Here is a 19,264-nt window from a genome sequence, read left to right as displayed (position 1 = left end):
ATACTTAGCATGCAACACATATAGACAATTATATACAACATACAGTGTATAACATGTACTTTCAAGTATTATATATTTATATACACTGTTACAGTATTTGGATTTTTATGGTTGACTGTTCAGCAGCCTTACAAGTTACGGGTAGAGGCTATTCCTGAATCTACTGGTGCACGAATTGATCATCAAAAATGCAATATGCACAGCAAAAGTGTTAGTTGAAAAAACAAAAGCAGAAGTTCAGTGTGCACAATATTTCTTTCCCTGAGTAGCATTGATCTGCACAAGGTTTATTGTGAATTTTATTGAAAACCTGGATGTAAGTAATATTGCAATGCCATCTTAAAAAGCCTCAGCAATCTGGATATCACGTGCGATACCACCATCAAACACATGACCAGCAATGAATCTCAGAACTATAAACAAAATTGTTGTAAGCCTAAAACACAAACTTTCATTATGGTGATATCACCAACAAAACAATAAAAAAAAATAAGATAATAACATTACAAAATTCTGCTACTATTAGGTATTAGGCATTAGGTCTTTTATCATTTTCCCTTTTTTTCTTTGTACATTATGTTCTTCCTATTGTGTTAACAGTCCATTATAATAAAAACCCAGACCTTACTTTTTGGCATGGTTGGCTATTGCTTGCATTCAGGAACCACTTAAGGGTGCTGTCTACAGGTCACACAATATAAAGATAGAAATCTATAAAACATTGTGCCAGCCAAGTGCTGGGGAACTGCAAAAACATTTTAATTTAGCATTCACAAATGACATCAGTGATTAAATAGAAGAATATTGCTTGGTTGCAAGTTTTACAGTCTTGAGTAGGAGCACTGTAAGTAGAACTGAAGGACCTAGAGATACAAACGGATCAATGGGACAAGAGAGAGAGAAAGAGCGGTAGTACAGGCAGTCAGTGGCCTAGACAAATCGCAAGGATCCTGCAGTTTTGTTACTTTAGGAATATCTCCTGGGGTACTAACAAGAATGAATGGAATCTCAAAGGGGACTACAGGAAATGAGAATAATACGTTTATCATAAAAATGTGGTATGTTGTGTCAAAGGTGACATTTTCAAACTAAATGAGCAGCATGAATGTAGAAACAGGTAGCACAAGGTATCTGAAGGACAGCATGGTAAGACACATATTGGAGTCAATTGGGACTGATGTTGATTGCCTGAATTCAATACATGAGAGTTGCTTCAGTCCTGATATTTTAACCATCCACATTAAAAACAACGAATCAACCAGTGAGTTTGAGTGCTTGGAGAATGACAGAATCCTAATGTTTTTGGGATGGGAGGCATTGTTGTGGATTGATTGTCAGTCTGGGTGAGAGGTAGCAAACCATATTCCCCAGTACTCAAAGATAACATCAAAGGCTGCATGGTGCCCAGTGCAAGGTCAGTAGGAAGAGAAAGACAAAAAAAAAAAAAGAAACAAACGTAGGAGAGCACAGGTACAGCCCGTGAGATTAAGGACATCTGTAGGCTGTGTAAAAAGAAGACACAACAAGCATAAAGGGTTGGGGTTTTCCGGCCCCGTATACTGTAAATAATAAATCCAGGTCAAAAAAATTGTTCATAACAATTTGTATCAGACAACAAGATGGCGGACTGGGGGAATCTTTATGGAGGGAGACCGGAAATGAAAGTGAAGGCTGCTGGGAAGGTACCAAGATGGATGCTGGGATGCTGACGTCATCAGGGGTCGACAGAGGGAATGTGGAAGTGATATTGCGTGGTTAGTTACTGGAGGCGACTTCATGGCGGTGGTGTTTCTTTCTTTCTGCCGAAAACAAAGAGAGAGAGGTTAGTGCTCCGCCATTCCCTTCTGGCCTGCGGTTTCACATAACAGTTTGGGTCCTTCCGTGGCTCCCTAAGCGCGTGTGCGTGACATGAGCCCCCCCCCCCCCCCCCAGCCCCAACCGAGAGGTCGTGAACCCGGGAGAGGGCATCGGCGTTGGCCTGCAGGTTGCCCCGACGATAAGTAACGGTAAACTTATATGGCTGCAGGTCCAAAAACCACCTGGTAACTCGAGGGTTCGACTCCTTGTGAAGAGCCATCCACTGAAGGGCGGCATGGTCCGTCAGCAGAGTAAACTCACGACCCAACAGGTAGTACCTGAGATAGGTTACCGCCCACTTGATGGCCAGGGCTTCCCTCTCCACCGCCGTATACCTGGTCTCTCGGTCCAACAGTTTCCGGCTCAGATAGATAACAGGGTGTTCGACACCATCAACGCTTTGGCTCAGCACTGCACCTAAGCCTGTGTCCGAAGCATCGGCCTGGAGAAGAAAGGGTAAAGAAAAGTCAGGGGTTCTTAGTACAGGTGCCGTTGTCAGGGCCTTCTTCAGGTCACTGAATGCTTGTTCCGTAGCTTCATCCCATACCACATATAAAGGAGCCCTTTTCTTTGTGAGATTAGTCAAGGGCGCTGCTCTCTCGGAGAAACGGGGTACAAACCGGCGGTAGTACCCGGCTAACCCCAAGAAGGCCTGCACCTGTCTCTTGGTACTCAGACGGGGCCATTCCAGGATGTCTTTTATTTTGGAACATTGTGGCTTCACTAGTCCCCGCCCCACCAGGTAGCCTAAATATTTGGCCTCCTTTAAGCCGAAGGAGCATTTCCGGGGGTTAATGCGGAGAACAGTGTACACCTGCAATATATGTTTCTCCCAGGTGCCGGAATAGCTGACTACGTCATCCTGGTAGGCAGCACAATAGGACTGGTGGGGCCTTAGCACTCTGTCTACCAGACACTGAAAGGTCACCGGCGCCCCGTGCAGCCCAAATGGGAGGACCTTATATTGCCAATGTCCACTAGGGGTACTAAAGGCAGTTTTTTCTTTTGCGGATGCCGTTAAGGGAATTTGCCAGTACCCTTTGGTCATGTTAAGAGTAGTCAGGTACTGAGCCATACCCAAACGTTCGAGTAGGTTATCCACTCTAGGCATAGGGTAAGCATCAAATTTGGAGACCTGATTGAGACGTCTGAAGTCATTACAGAATCTCCAGGACCCATCGGGCTTGGAAACGAGGACGATAGGACTGGACCAGGGACTGTGACTCTCTTCAATAATGTCTAGGTCCAACATTCGCCGGATTTCCATTTCGACCTCTGCATGTTTTGCCTCCGGGAGGTGATAGGGTCTCTCCTGGACCACCACCCCTGGGTCGGTAATGATATCGTGCTCAATCAGCGAAGTGCGGCCAGGTAACTCGCTGACCACTTTTGGGACGGCCAGGATTGCTTGTTCTAGCTCCTGGCGTTGAGGGGTGGACAAGTCAGGACCGAGATTAAGGGTCGATTTGTCCGAGAAAAGGAAGAGGGCTGTACTGGATGTAGGGGGGTCTATCCGATCTCTCCATGGCTTCAACAAGTTCACATGGTACACCCTCTCGCTTGGTCGACGATTTGGTTGTTTCACCAAATAGTCCACAAGCCGTTTTCTCTCCTTAACCTCATATGGACCCAACCAATGGGCCAGTAATTTGGAATGAGACGAGGGCACGAGCACCATCACTCGGTCTCTGGGCTGGAACTCCCGGAGAGCCGAGTTCCGATTGTAACACCGAACTTGCACTGCCTGAGCATGAGTCATATGGTCTTTTAAAATGGGTCTGATTTTATTCAGTCTATCGCACAGCTGCGCGATGTACTCTAACACATTCATGGAGGGAAGAGCCTTGGCTTCCCATCCTTTTTTTAACATGTCCAAAAGTCCCCGGGGCTGGCGTCCATAGAGCAGCTCAAAAGGGGTGAAGCATGTGGAGGCTTGGGGTACGTCATGATAGGCAAAAAGTACAAGGGGCAAAAGTTGGTCCCAATTCCTACCGTCCGCGCTGACTACTTTGCGCAGCATCTGTTTAAGCGTCTGATTAAAACGCTCTACCAGCCCGTCTGTCTGTGGGTGGTAAAGAGACGTTTTAAGATGCTTAATACGGAGTAACTTGGCCACCTCCCTGAACGTATCCGAGGTAAAGGGAGTACCTTGGTCTGTGAGGACTTCTTTAGGTATTCCCACTCTAGAAAAAAGGGCAACCAATTCCCGTGTGATGTTCTTTGTATTAGCGGAGCGCAATGGAACCACCTCTGGGTAGCGAGTCGCGTAATCGACCATGACCAATATATATTTGTGGCCACGGTTCGAAGGCTCCAGGGGTCCAACAAGATCCATTCCGATCCTTTCAAATGGGACATCTATTAGGGGAATGGGAACGAGAGGAGCATGGTCCCTCCTAGGAATCTGGCGTATCTGACACTCAGGACAAGATTGACAGAAACGCTGGACCTCCTCATTAATTCCCGGCCAATAGAAACGGAGTTTTATCCTCTCTAATGTTTTTTCGGCCCCGAGATGGGCGCCTAAGAGATGGGCATGAGCTAGTTCGCAGACCTCCTGCCAGAAGGTCCGCAGCACTAGCAGCAACTTCCGCATCTCGCCTTCATGACTCGCGACTCGATACAACAGATCATTATCTAGTACAAAGTAGGGCTCCGGTGGCATGGGATTTTCTGACAACAGGCCATCTACGGAAACAACAGCATTCCAGGCAAACTTCAGGGAATCGTCATTCCACTGTTCTCTTTTAAATGAGGCAGGCATGGACCTAAATAGATGGGTCATGTTGTCCAGAGGATCTACCTGCTCCGGGGTAGTATTGATTACTTGGCTCGGGCCCTCGCCTGGTGCTTCCGGGTAAAGGTCCATCGCTTGAGAATCTTCCCCCTGGCTGCCTATGTCATCACTGTTTGCCGCTGTGCACAGCGATGAAGCCGCGGGGAGGGCACCCCGCCCACCCATAACAAGACCCAACTTGGCAACAGGAGTGGTTTTCATGCTACTACTTTTGTTTTTCGACCAGTCATGTCCCAAAATCACCGGGAAGGAGGGTCGGGTAGCACTGCCACTGATACTCGGTTGAAGTCCCCCTTCCAGGAAATATAACAATTAGCGGACCTATGTGATCTGGTCTCCCCATGTACACACTTGACTTTTACATGTTGATTTAGCCATTGTCGCGGTAGTATGTAACGGCAAGCAACAATGGTTATATTGCTCCCGGTATCAAACAAGGCAAGCACAGCATATCCATTTATTAACACCACTCCCGTATTCGGAACTGCCAAGAGATTGGACAGAGCACAGTACCTCTCAGGAGCGGCCCAGCTGCAGTCCATCAGCTTGACATTCAATGGGCAGGAGGGAAAAAGGTGGCCGGCCTCACCGCACTTGAAACAGCGCGCTGGGCCCGGCTTATCTCGGGGCTTTACCGGAGCTTCCGCAGCGCAGCGGGAGGGCTCGGGAACAACGGCGCGTCCCTGTCGCGCACCGCGAGCCGGCCTTTCTGACCCCCCGGTTCGGTGCACCACGATCTGACGCTCCAAGACCTCTAGGAGGCCTTTCATATCTTTAAAGGGATGTCGCCGGACCTGCTGGGCGAGATGGCTAGGCATGGCGTTCACTAAACCCTCACACGCTACCTGTTCTACAACACGGTGTGCCCCAGAAATTGAAAGCTTGGGCTCGGGCAGGGCGGTCAGGGTCAAACTGCCAATTTCGCCACTCACTCGCCTGCTGGTCCGACGTGATGCCGTAGCGACTTAAGATCTCCAGTTTGAGGAGGTCATAATTCGCGGCTTCCTCCTCGGGGAGATCATAATAGGCCCGCTGCGTGGCACCCTTCAGGTAGGGCGCGAGGATGGACGCCCACTCCGTCCGCTGCCACTGGTTCCGGGTGGCGGTCCTCTCAAAGATACCCAGGTAGGACTCAACGGTACAATCGGGGGATTCTGCAGTCGCGAGCCGCGCTTTGGTCTCTTCCAGCTCGCGCTTTGTAGTGGCCACCTCATGTTGCAGATTCTGGAGCTGCGTCGCCATTTCGGTGAGGACAGCGTTCAGGTCCTGTCCTTCAGACATTTTTTCTCGGACTTTGTATCCTGCCGACTATGCCACTGTAAAAAGAAGACACGACAAGCATAAAAGGTTGGGGTTTTCCGGCCCCGTATACTGTAAATAATAAATCCAGGTCAGAAAAATTGTTCATAACAATTTGTATCAGACAACAAGATGGCGGACTGGGGGAATCTTTATGGAGGGGGACCGGAAATGAAAGTGAAGGCTGCTGGGAAGGTACCAAGATGGATGCTGGGATGCTGACGTCATCAGGGGTCGACAGAGGGAATGTGGAAGTGATATTGCGTGGTTAGTTACTGGAGGCGACTTCATGGCGGTGGTGTTTCTTTCTTTCTGCCGAAAACAAAGAGAGAGAGGTTAGTGCTCCGCCATTCCCTTCTGGCCTGCGGTTTCACATAACAGTTTGGGTCCTTCCGCGGCTCCCTAAGCGCGCGTGCATGACAGCTGTTATGGCAGGGGCCAGAGAGGAAAATAAAAGGGCTGCCAAAACAAAGTGTGTGATGTTTTTCATTAATATGCTTGACAAACATTTAAGTGAAAATCAAATAGATAGATAGATAGATAGATAGATAGATAGATAGATAGATAGATAGATAGATAGATAGATAGATACTTTATTAATCCCAAGGGGAAATTCACATGTATATTCACATATACATACATATTCAAATGTATAATTTTAGGAAAATAATTAAAAGAATTTTGACCTATGGCTTGTTTCCATAAGTGTTCACACCTGTCAACTTATATTTGCAAAGGCGCCTATTGCTTTTATTCCAAAAGTTATGAGCAAAGCAGTCAAATTTCGATTTGCACTAAAATTAATTTTGCAGGCAATTTTGCAGCTGAGAAACTAACTAAAGTAACAAAAATAAGGTATCCTGCTCCCTATAGCCTTGTTCACAGTCCTGTGTCTACCTTTTTTTTTTTCCCTGCATCTGTGTAAAGTATGATATTCATATTACACTGGTAAAATCAATTTTATTTATGCTGTTTATTTCCATTACCGTGGAAAGTTATAGTATATTTTCTTAAAAATGGAATGTGTTGCACTGGCAAACTCAGTACAGTATATGCAAAGTCACTGCTGCCAACCCTACCATTACCTAGCTGTCTCATTATCCAAGTTGAGGAATTGCACATTTTTGTTCTTTTTTTTTTTCCTTTCACTAGAGATGTTTCTTTAAAAAAATTAAATGACAGGCAGACATATGCATGTGGAATTAATGCCTGAAAAAGCTTCTTGACAGGAACAAAATACCTTTATTTTTGTGTGAAAGTCACATATTTTACTGGAAGCGAAACACCAATTTATTTTATAAATTTTTTGCAAAGTTTTGTTGCAAATTCACTTTCACCCCAAATTTTTTGCTCATCACTAGATTCTACGTAGATTTACCCATCTTATCCCACTGTCTTTGGTAAAAGAGTTCAAGCCTAGTTAAACTGTAAAGTGAGAGTCCACAGATTTCCTACTGGACCGTGGCCAGGCCTGTGATTGGGCCATTCCTAAGCACTTACAATTTTTTAGCTTCCTTTACGTTAACTCCATGCATCTCTCGGGCATGGAATTCAATGTAAATACAGTTAACTCTGAGTCTCTCTTGGGTTAAGTTGTTTTGAGAAGATATGGAGTATTAAGCTCAAGTAAAGTTCAGGACAGTAGTTTGCTGCCATCTTGTAGATGAAATAACATCATACTGCAAAAAAATCACAAATTTTTCTATGCATTCTGTAAATCTATGGTAGCACATCAATATTCATGAGTGGGGCTGGGCCTTCAATCAAAACACACAGTGGAGTGTAAACAAAAACCGTAAAGCCAGTTTTAGAACAAACTGAAATTGCACCATTAGTTGAATCAAGTGATACTGATGACTACTTGAATTGGTCATCAGACATTGAACGACGATAGTTAAACTGATGTAAATGACACTTTATGGCTGAACTTTGGTTGCATTAAGGTGTAGGTGTGTACAAAAAAGACAAATTGATTGTGATCAGGAGGTAAGATGAGAAAGACCTTAGCCCCCTAAGTGCTGTTCATAATGCAGCAAGTCTCAATGTTTGTGTCACAGAAAGTATGGAAGTCACTAAGCCTTGCACTGTGGTATCCTGCAGTAGCACAATGAGCTACGTCTATCTTGTGGATCAGGCACTGACATTCTACCCTCTCATGCACAAGAAACAGAAAAATATTATTAAAAAAGTCCGCAAAAAAACACACTTCTACCGTCCTGATTGCAATGTTAGGCTGTGTGATGGTGACTGTTTCAAAACATATCACATGAAGGACAGGTACTGAATCTGCATCAGTACAACAGTAAACACCAGACATACCTTTACCTACTGTATTGATGTTGACATTTTAGTATCTACATGTTTCTGTTACACATAGCATTTTTTCTTTTTAAAAAAAGTTCAAAGTTTTTGACTCATTTTTTCCAGAGGAAGCATAACGCTAGGGAGTTTAATCAATTTCTTGGCTGAGCAGGCGCTTCAGATTGTCAAGTTGAAAAGTGAAGTTTCTCCTTATTTTCCTGGGTAAGGGCAGCACACTTTGTACCAAATATATTGGCTGTTCAAGCTGACCAGTGTCCCAGTTCTAATAAACAAAGCATCCCATAGCAGGGTGCTGCCATCGGCATGCTTAGTAGAAGATGCAGTGTTTATGGGTTGCTCTCAGGGTGGAAAACTTAAGGCATTCAAGGGTAACATCATAAATGTCCATTTGACCAAGGTAAACTGATAGATTCTGCGAGTACCCATGGGCAAGTTCACATAACTGCTGAGGTGGAGCTACAGCTCTTAAGCTTAGGGTTATACAAAGCAACTGCAGAAAGAAGGAGGATGATGTGTGGGCCCTGGGAAAGACCATTTCTAGAACTAGAATAAAAAGGACAGTTCTTGACATCTGTCCAGAATTAGCATCAAGGGTGTGTAGGTGCAAGAAGCTCTCAGTATTTTGTGTTTGATCTGCTTTGACTCTCCCTTTGTGCATATAATAAACTGCCATTGTTTCGAACAGGCAATGTCATGATGATATCAGTTCACATTTATGTGACATGCTCATATAACTATACAACTATTTTCCCATTACTGTAATATGGCATTTTTGGTGCTGTGACTCAACATGAACATAAGTTAATGAGCAGATACAAAAAAGGAGCAGTCAGTGTGTGCTTGGTGCATGTTGGGGGGGTTAGTGGGTAGGAGGGTCTGCAGTGATATTTAAAAACGTTGCTGTGTAATGAAGTGGAAATTTGCAGTGCAAGGGCTTTTCATGTTCTGCATCTGCCACTGTGCTAATAGCATTTCCTGAAAATATCCAAAATTCTTCTTACTTATAATTAACATTACTTTGGACCTAAGAATTTTATCTCAGAAGCTCACATATAATAAAACATTTTTTCTAATGACAGGAAGTGCTTTGCCAAAAACACACTTCTCACAAAAATGTGCTGTAATTATATTTTATACAAGATTTGGCTTAAAATAAAGCATGCATAAAGGTTGGTGTTTCTATCTTAGCAGAATGATTAAATCAAATTAAAGATATTAGCCAAGCCTAGAAGAAGCCAATGAAATATTAGTGTTGTGAATATGGAGACAGGTACTGTATGGAATAGGTCCTTGTGTCTTATATAAATTTGCCAGCTCTAAATGATTCTTAGAGACAGATCTGTAGTACAGAAATGGACCTATATGGTGTGTAGCTTAATTTTATCTCTTAAAAGATGCATCAAAAAGTCACTTACATAGATAGTAAAACAAGGTGACAAGAACTTGGCACTAACCTAGAAACTTGGAAGCAAGTTTCCAGGAGGCAGGCAGTTTAACATCATCTTTACATATTGCGTTGATTTTTTGAATAGCTTTTCTCCCTAAATTGTATTTTAATTTGTTTGTAAATCATTTATTCATTCTCAAACCCTATTAATCAAGTATATTGTCATGGGGGGGCGGATGTCTAGAAACTGCCTTGGACATGAAACCAGTCTATCTTACGGCCCAGAAAGTAATGTAGAGTGATATTATTAATCATAACATACATGTTCTACAAAACATATTTTGATGAATGCTTGTAGGTATTCCAATATAAACATGAGTAAATAACAATTACAAATAAACAGCAGTAGCTTCTTATGCCATATCCTAGCAATATGATTTTCAATGGGCAGTCTGCATAGCTCTTTAGTCAAAACTGCGGTCATTCTCTACAACTACAGGATTAAGACAGGAGCCCTATAGGCAGGCAACAGATTGATTAAGCCTGTTTACTGCCTGGTACTGCCTAGTGCAGCATTGATAACCTACAATTTATTCACTATGGCAGGAAGGTTGTTGAAAATGAAAGAACATAATACCCGTAAATGTTGATTACATTAAGACATTAAAACAGTTTAGACGAGAACAGGCCATTCAGCCCATCAAAGCTTGCCAGTACTATCCACTTAATTCTTCCAAAATAACATCAAATCTAGTTTTGAATGTCCCTAATGACCTACTGTCAACTACACTACTTGGTAACTAATTCCATGTGGTTAGTTCATATTTAGCAAATTGATTCCAATACATACAGAAATGTGCTGACAGTACTCCATCATTATACACAGAATTGAGATATGGTGTCCTGCAGGGCTCAGTACCGGGAAATTTACTGTTTTCACTTTAGATGCTTCCACTGGGATCTATCATTAGCAAACAAAACGTTAATTTTCAGTTGTACGCTGATGACACCCAGTTATACCTTTATTTAAGACAAAATTGTGTTTCTCCTGTGTTGTCCTTAATTAGACGTGTTAGTGAGTTAAAGTAGTGGATGGATGAATATTACTTGTCTTTGAACACAGACAAAAAAGAAATGTTAATTATTGAAGGGAATGATGCTGAGTGCAACAATATTTTATCATTATTTTTCTCAGTTGGAATCACCATTAGTTTTACTGAATCAGACTATGACCTAGGCGTTATCTTTGACACTGGCATGTCATTTAAATTGCACATTAGAAAACTGTCCAAAACATGTTTTATCCATCTTGTCAAAATGAAGGTGTTTTCTAAATATGCAGATACTGAGAAATTAATTCATGCATTTAATTCCAGTAGGATTGACTACTGTTATGCAGTGTTCACTGGTTGTTCTTCATACAGCTTTAAATTAATTCAAAATACTGCTGCAAGAATTATTATAAGAACAAGAAAATACGAACACACAATTCCAGTTCTTAAATCCTTACAATGGCTCCCGGTTAAGCATAGGGCAGATTTCAAAATCCTCCTTTTAACATATAAAGCCTTAAATGGCCTAGGTCCTGCTTACTTATCTGAGCTTATCATTACTTATAAACCAGAGCAGACATTAAGATCCCAAAATGCTGGTCTGATTCCAGTGATTATTAAAATAACAGGAGGAGGCTGAGCTTTTAGTTACAGTACCATGAAGCTGTGGAACGGTCTGCCTGCCACTATAAGAGGTGCCCCTTCAGTCTCAGCTTTTAAATCCCTGCTAAAGACTCACTACTTCAGTTTAGCATACCCTGAGTAGAGCTGCTCATTAGTTGTACATACTGGATATCTGCGGTTAGTCATTAGTACTAAAATATAAGTAATATGATAATTATAAACTGTTACTAACGCTTGCCTATTCTGTTTCTCTTCTCGGTACTTACAAGTGGCAATTGGTGCCAACACTCTACTTGCCAAGTTGTTTGCCTGCCTATGGAACAGTTATCTCTGATAAAGGAGCACTGGAATCATCAGGGAGAAACAGTTCTTTCATCAGATTGGCTGTCCGAACACTGACTCAACTGTGGAAGGGCTAGAAGGGGGGAGGCAGCTTGTTGGCCAATATCTCCAGGACTCTGAACAAATCATATGTGATAGCTCTATATTTAGGGAGTGATATAATCTATTCTTGCATTTTTCTTTGCAGTTTGTACTGTTGTACAGTACTGTTGTATTGTATTCCTGAGATGGCAATGATAGATAAAGAGGATTACTTGTGTTCTTTTTTTGTGTATTCTATTTACCCCATTTTATGACACCCATTGCACATCCATCCTACCTGGAAAGGGGTCTCTCTCTTTTTTCCATACATAGGTATTTTCTTGTATTTTTTTTTTGTTGTCTTCTTAAGGAGTCAAGGCTGGGATTCGGGGAGGGGGGGGGGGGGGGGGGGGGCTGTCAAAAAACAGGGCCTGCTAAAGTCCATTGCAGCACTCCTTGTATGATTTTGGCCTATAAAAGAAATACATTGTTGCTGTTGTTCTCTGTATAAAGAAAATCTCCCTAATGTTTGTGCAAAATGATGAAATAAAGTAACAGTCTTCACCCACTGTACTAATTCCCTTCATAATTTTAAATACTTGAATCATTTGTCCTCTTAATCTTCTTTTGCTTAAACTTAAAAGGCTCAGCTCTTTCAACCCTCCCTTATACTTCATCCTCTGTTGCCCTGGAATTAGCCTAGTCACTCTTCCCTGGACTTTTTCCAGTGCTGCTATGTCCTTTTTGTAGCCTGCAGGGAACAATGATTTAAAATTTTTGTGTAAAAACTTTTGTAGTGCTAGCTTCATTTCAGGGTATTTGAACTTTCCATGAATTTGACTTTAATATTTGGTAAATGTTTTGGGCTTTGGTTGTTAGATCTTTTGAATAGCCTTTTGGTTTTAAACTATGCTTGTTTTTTAATCACAAATTTACCTTTTCCAAGGTTTTCCAAGTTTGCAGCAGCCGCATAACTCCAAGCACTGAAATTAGTCTTGATACTTCGGATCTGCTGTAGGAACTTTTAACAAAAAATGCATGTACATTACATCCTTCAGAGCCTTGCTGTTCCTTTAAATTTATTTCCACCAACTATAATGCATTTGTGGAATATTTCAAAGTCCCTGTTTTGAATGAGGAGGCCACCAGCCATTCCTCTTTATTCACATTTGTTATTTTTTACCATTAGGCATTTCGTTTGGGGTAACATGGTGTTACTGCTGATTGCACTGTTGCCTTACAGGTCCTTTGACCTGGGTTTAAATCCCAGTCATTGTCTCTCTCTCTCTGACATAAACACCCTGTCCCCATGTCTATATCAGCTTATTCTGGGTATTGTGGTTTCCTCTCAAATCCTAGAGACCTTCAGGTTAGGGTGACTGGCCTGCTGCCTTACTTGTGCTGCCTGCTTATGATATGCTATAATGGAAAAAGCTGGCTGCTAAACCTTATTGGCTATCCCACATGCTGGTCCATATATTTTTTTTTTGCTTAGTTTAATGACACTCTTAGGTTAAGTTAGCTGCTAAGCATGCATGGAAATATTGTATGCAGCAAGTGTAGCAAAATCATTTATGTCTGTTTTTTGTTTGCTAACAACATACTAGATAACCACAGTTTTGACTTCTACTCCTAAAGATGAAGTGGATAAAGGCCGAGAGCATGTGCTTGAGTTAAAAAACAAGCTTGTATTATCATTGACCTCTTTACTTAATCATATGTAAATGAATGAGGCAGAAGCTGAGTTTACCAAAGGTGGTGGTGATAACGTAAAAAGGTCTGATAGTGACATGTATGAGCATTTATAGAGTAGCTTGAGCACCTAGCAAGCCAATTATCAAGCCCAGAGGACGGCTGTAGACAAGGTACAAGAAAACAAAACAGCAGAGAGGAATTCTTTATTGTCTATATCACACAAGAGCTGAAGATTTAGTAAAAAAAAAAAGGAAATAGCTGGCAGAATGGGAAGCAGAAAAAAGTATGGGAAATTAATAAGGAAAGGTGAATAATTTATTCAGGCTAATTGCACAGTACTGTACTTTCTTCGTTGCTCCAAAGAAGTCTGTCACAGATACAGTAGGTGATAAAAGCGAGAAAAGCACTTTTAATGATGTGCAGTGGTTTGTACTCTCTAAGCAATGAGCCAATGTTTATACTCTCCTCAACAATTTATTTAAAAATCTGTGAGGGATACAGCACAACGACTTTAAAATGAGAGTCGGGAGCTGTTTTCAGTGGGTGACTGTAAGCCACCATTAGTTTGTTAAGCTTTGGGGAAGACATACTGCAACAGAATGTAAGAATCCCCGTGGAATTTGCTCCTTCTCTCTGTGCTTTAATGGGTTTTTGTTTCAGAAACTCTGATTTTCTTGCACAGTCCAGTATACTCAAACCCACTGTATTCCAGGGAGCCAGTGCCTACCTTGACAACACTGAGCACACTAAATATGCTTAATTCCATTGTAGGGCTGTTGTGATGTGATATTTTGCATGTAAGTTGATAAATATTTTGTATGTCTTTATTTGTAACTTAGGCAAAAATAAGTCAGGAAAGTGAATTTTACGACAGAGTTGGGGGAAGTGCCTGAAACAAGTTTGGCAAGTGTTTCTCTGCTAAAGTTTCTCAGTCAACCCTTGCAAAAAAGCCAGGCTGCCTAACTGCCAAGCTTTACCTTAACATACTGTATGGTTTTGGAGGGAAGGTGTGAAGATGTTTAATTCCCCCATTGGTCTGACGTATGGCTGTTTGGAACTGGCTTGTATCAGAAGCCTTTAAGTACCATGACGTTCTATTGGCTCTAGGGGTTGGACAGAAAATCTATAAATTTGCCTGCTTACCTCACACTCTCTCTCTTACCAAACTGATGCATGAACTGAAAAGGACAACACAATGAAGAGCACAGCTCGGCAGCCATATTGAACCACACATCACCATTTATCGGGTTGTATGGTTGCCAATATTCAAATGTACTTTGCCTAATGTTATTATTTATGAATATTACCAATAATACATTGTTTACATTGTAACTTAACTCCTGCTTGTCTTTTACTACACTTAATTGCCTGAGGTTATAGATGTAGAAGGGAAAGTGGGGAGAGGTTATATACTATAATACCTTATAAACAGTGGTAAGTCTGTGAGATTTCAGGCATTCTGACAAAGGCTACATATTAATAATATAATAGGGGAAAGTAGAGTAAAATATTACTCTACCAAGACAAAACAAGGGCCCATTCATGCACAGAACCACAACAGACAAATTTTGATTGACCAATTAAGCCAACACAGAGTACCCAGAGGATAACCCTGACAGACATGATGAGAATGTGCAAACTCCTCACAGATGGCAACTGAATGTGGTATTTAAGCTTAGGACACAGAATGTGTGAAGATGTACTATTAACTACTAAGTCACCCTGTCATTTTGCTTCTCATCTCATTACATCCATAACTAGCTAACACGGTACATAACTCTACTATTAACCTCTGCCACAGAAATGTTTTTTAATTGTTCAGTTTAATTTATTTTTCTATAGTGCTTTTCATTGAGGACAGGTCCACAGCACTATAACAAGTGTACAGGTAAAATGCAGATTACAAATTTTAGAAAATACAGTACATAGTGTAAACACATAAAAATGCAGATTTAGTTAAACATCCCATTAAAACAAAGTAATTTCAAACTGATTATCATAAATGAACTCTAAGAGTACTGACATTAATTGAGATTAAAACACAAGTTCATAGTCAATGATAGGTAGAGGGTTTTTACTGAAACAGAAAAAAATTGTGTTATGAAAGCAAAATGCTAAACCCAATACAAAAGTTAAAGTAAGAAAATGAGTCAAAAAACCTTGGGCCTACTTCAATTTAAAGCCATCAAAATTGACAGTGTATCCACCAATGTATAGCAAATACAGTGAATGTCACCATATTTATTGTGTCACTATGACATTAGAAATGTAACTAAAACTGTCATATCACACTAGTTGGTGTATCATGTGAAAAATAGAGACAAAAAGTTTAAATTTTCTCAAAATGAGTTAAAATCAAAAACAGTTCTCAAATCAGTGATTCCGAACCTAAAAAAAGTGTAAAATAAAACATCTCAATTATCACACAGTAATGTTATCATTGAGATGTGATCAGCTGACAAAAGAGGAGAGGAAAGCAAAAACCTCAGTCAGCAACATCCCTGAAGAAAATAAATTTCTGGGGGAGTCCACAGTTGTTTTTTACTCAAAATCTCTAAGAGGAGTGCAAAGTTAGGAGAACAGGCAAGGAAAAGTAAAGTTAACCTCACAGAAAGAAAGAACAGCAGTCAGTCAAGGAGGAGAATATTATAGGACCTTAAGGAGCCAGAAGGTGTAAAACAACTATAGCAGTTCTTTAATCTAATTTCTTTGTCTTAAATTCTTTTTCATTTTACCATTTAAGTTAAACAGTTTAATTTTAATAATAAAAAAAGTTTTGACAGTTTTAATATTCCTAACTCAAATTTTTATAACGAGAACAGTGTAATGCGAGTCCTGTTGGATGTTGGACTTTTTAGATAATGACTTGGAGGAGCCAGTCTTCTATGAGGGCTACTTCTGCAAGAGACGCCAGCTGATCAAGCACCTCGAGTTTGGGGTCACTGAACTGGAGGAAGAGTTGGCTGCATTGTAGTAGAAAATTGGCAGACCTGCTCCAGGAGTCTTTTAGAGAGATAGTGTGCACCCCTAAGGTGGCACGGGAGGAAATTCCTGACCAGACAGGTAGAGATAGGTGGTTCACGGTAACAAGGTTCAAAGTAAAGGGTACACACTGTCCAAGGGCATCAACCTCAGAATTGCACCCTCAGAAAAGTCTCTGAAAATTCTGAGGTGGTGGACAGACATTTGGAGCCCCAACAGACCACCTGAAAAACAGTTTTCCAGAAAGAGAGAAGTAGTAATAGTTGGGGACTCAAGCATTAGGGGGATTGAAGCATAGGTTTGCTCCAGAGACACATAGTTTCGCACAGCACAAGTGGGAGACCTCCTTGGAAGGGTGGATGAGCTCTTGGCCAGAGCAGAGGTGGATGCAGTTGTCATTGTCCATTTAGGAACAAATGACATACATAAGGGCAGTCTGTCAGTCCTGTGATCCAAATGTAAAGAGTTAGGTGCCAGGCTGAGGAATAGAACTGACAAGGAAGTTTTCCCTGAAGTTCTGCCTGTGCTAAGCACCAGTTCAGGTAAGATTAAGGAGATCAGAAAGCTTAATACATGGCTCAAATCTTGGTGTAGGGTAGAATGGTATAAGTTTATTGGGCATTGGGACTCCTTTTGAAACAGATGGGACCTGTTCCACTGTGATGGGTTATATCTGAACCACAAGGGCAACAATGTGTTGGGGAGGCTAATGATTAGGTTAGTCGAGGATTATTTAAAGTAGGTTATTGGGGGGCAGGGAGTTTGAGAGAGGTCAGGGGTTTAGAACTGTACATGGAAGAACAAATAATAGTGTAAAAATAATGCATAGTAATGTAAATTCTAAACTAATGTTTAAACGAGTAACACATTAAAAATAGCTTGCCTTAATGCTAGAAGTATCAAAAATGAAACAAGTGAGTTGGATTTGTATGTAGAGAAGCACAATTATATTATACCAGCAATGGAAACCTCGCTAAATAACAAAGATGGGAATGTGTATAACATACAAGGATGCAAATTTTTATGAATGATAGGCAGAACAGAAAAGGAGGTGGGGTTGCTGTTTATGTCAAACAGAATTTAAAAACAAGTCTTCTTCAGTTCGACAAAGAGCCCCATCTTAGTGAAGACGTGCAGGTTCGCCCTAGACAGCATTAGGGAAAAAGGCCTTATTTTAGGAGTGTGTTCAACCACATCTTTTTAGTAATATTAAAAAGACAAGTTTTCAGGGGGATTTTATAGTCATGAGGGACTTTAACTACTTGAATATTAGCTGGGATAATCTTGCAAACAGCAGAGCAGGAATTTTTAGAAGTAATCAGTGACTGTTTTTTAACACAGTATGTTAAAGCACCAACATGGGGTTGAAGCCTGTATAGATTTAGTATTTTGTAATAATCAGGATAGAATTGAGGGTGTAGAGGTGATTGAACCACTAGGGTCAAGTGACCATAATATAATACAATTCTCAGTGTTTTGGAAGAGTGTGGATGCAAAGACTAAAATTGCTTTAACTTTGGTAGGGCAAATTTCAAACAATGTATGCTTTTAAGTGTGGAGACAGTTGAGGAGCATTGGAACAGGTTTAAAAATGTTTTATGTGTAATGCAGGACAGGTACATACCTAAATTTGGAATTAGTAGGAACATAAAAAAACTCCACAGTGGGTTAATAAAGAGTTAAAAAAGAATCTGCAAAGGAAAAACACAACTGTATAACTGTATAAGACTAATAACTCCAATGTGAATCATAGGGCAAATGAGAACATGAGGGCAACCTTTAAGAACGATATTAAGGACAGGGCTAAAAGACAGTTAGAGAGGAATATAGCAGATAAGGAGAAAGATGACCCAAAGAGAGTCTTTCAGTATTTTAGTAGTAAAAGAACAGTCAAGGAGGAGGCAAGTGCATCAGGAAAAGTAAAGAGGAAATAAAAAATATAGTCAGTGAAATAGCAAATGCTCAAAACAGATTTTTCAGAGGTCTTCAGAAGTAAGGAATTAGAAAACCCCCCAGCAGTAAATGGGACTACTAGGTAGGTTCTGAGTGATTTAGAAATTGTAGAGGGAGAAGTATTGTTTAGATTAAATAGGCCGTAGTGAAAAGTCAAGCAAAATGACACCTTTTATTGGCTAACTAAAAAGATTACAATATGCAAGCTTTCAAGGCAACTCAGGCCCCTTCTTGAGTTCTTGGGGAGGTTAGCGAGTACATATATACTCCCTTGATGCATATTTTTAGGAAGTCACGGGTTCACTGGGAAAATTACAAAGGACTGGAAAATGGCAAATATTTATCCTGTTATATGAAAAGGGTGATTGGGCAAATCCAAGCAACTATTGGCCAGTAAGCTTAATGTGCATCACAGGAAAATTAATGGAAGGAATCATTAAGGGTAAGACTGAGCAACATATGGCAAGAACAGGAGTTTTGCTGAACAATCAGCATGGGTTCAGAAGAGGGAGGTAATGTTTTATTAACATGCTGGAATTCTATGAGGAACCAACAAAAGGGATTGATCAAAGTGGAGCATATGATATTACTTATCTGGACTTTCAGAAACAATTTCATAAGGTGGAACCTTATCAGAATTGGCTGACGTTAAGAGTGGTGTTCCAAAGGGGACAGTGCTAGGGCTATTTTTAATTTATAAAAAATGATTTACATAAGAATATAAGTAACAAGCTGGTTAAGTTTGCAGATGATACCTAGATACGTGGATTGGCAGATGATCTGGAATCAGTTGAATCATTACAGAGGGACCTGGACAAAATACAGGCAGATTTGTGGCAGATGAAATTTAAAATCAGTAAATATAAAGTATTACACGTAGGAAGTAAAAATGGGAGTTCTGAAAATCAAAAGTACACCTTTATGAGAATAATT

The sequence above is a fragment of the Erpetoichthys calabaricus genome, chromosome 4 (genome assembly GCF_900747795.2).
Source record: "Erpetoichthys calabaricus chromosome 4, fErpCal1.3, whole genome shotgun sequence".
Classification (NCBI taxonomy): domain Eukaryota; kingdom Metazoa; phylum Chordata; class Cladistia; order Polypteriformes; family Polypteridae; genus Erpetoichthys; species Erpetoichthys calabaricus.
This window is presented reverse-complemented; position numbering follows the sequence as displayed.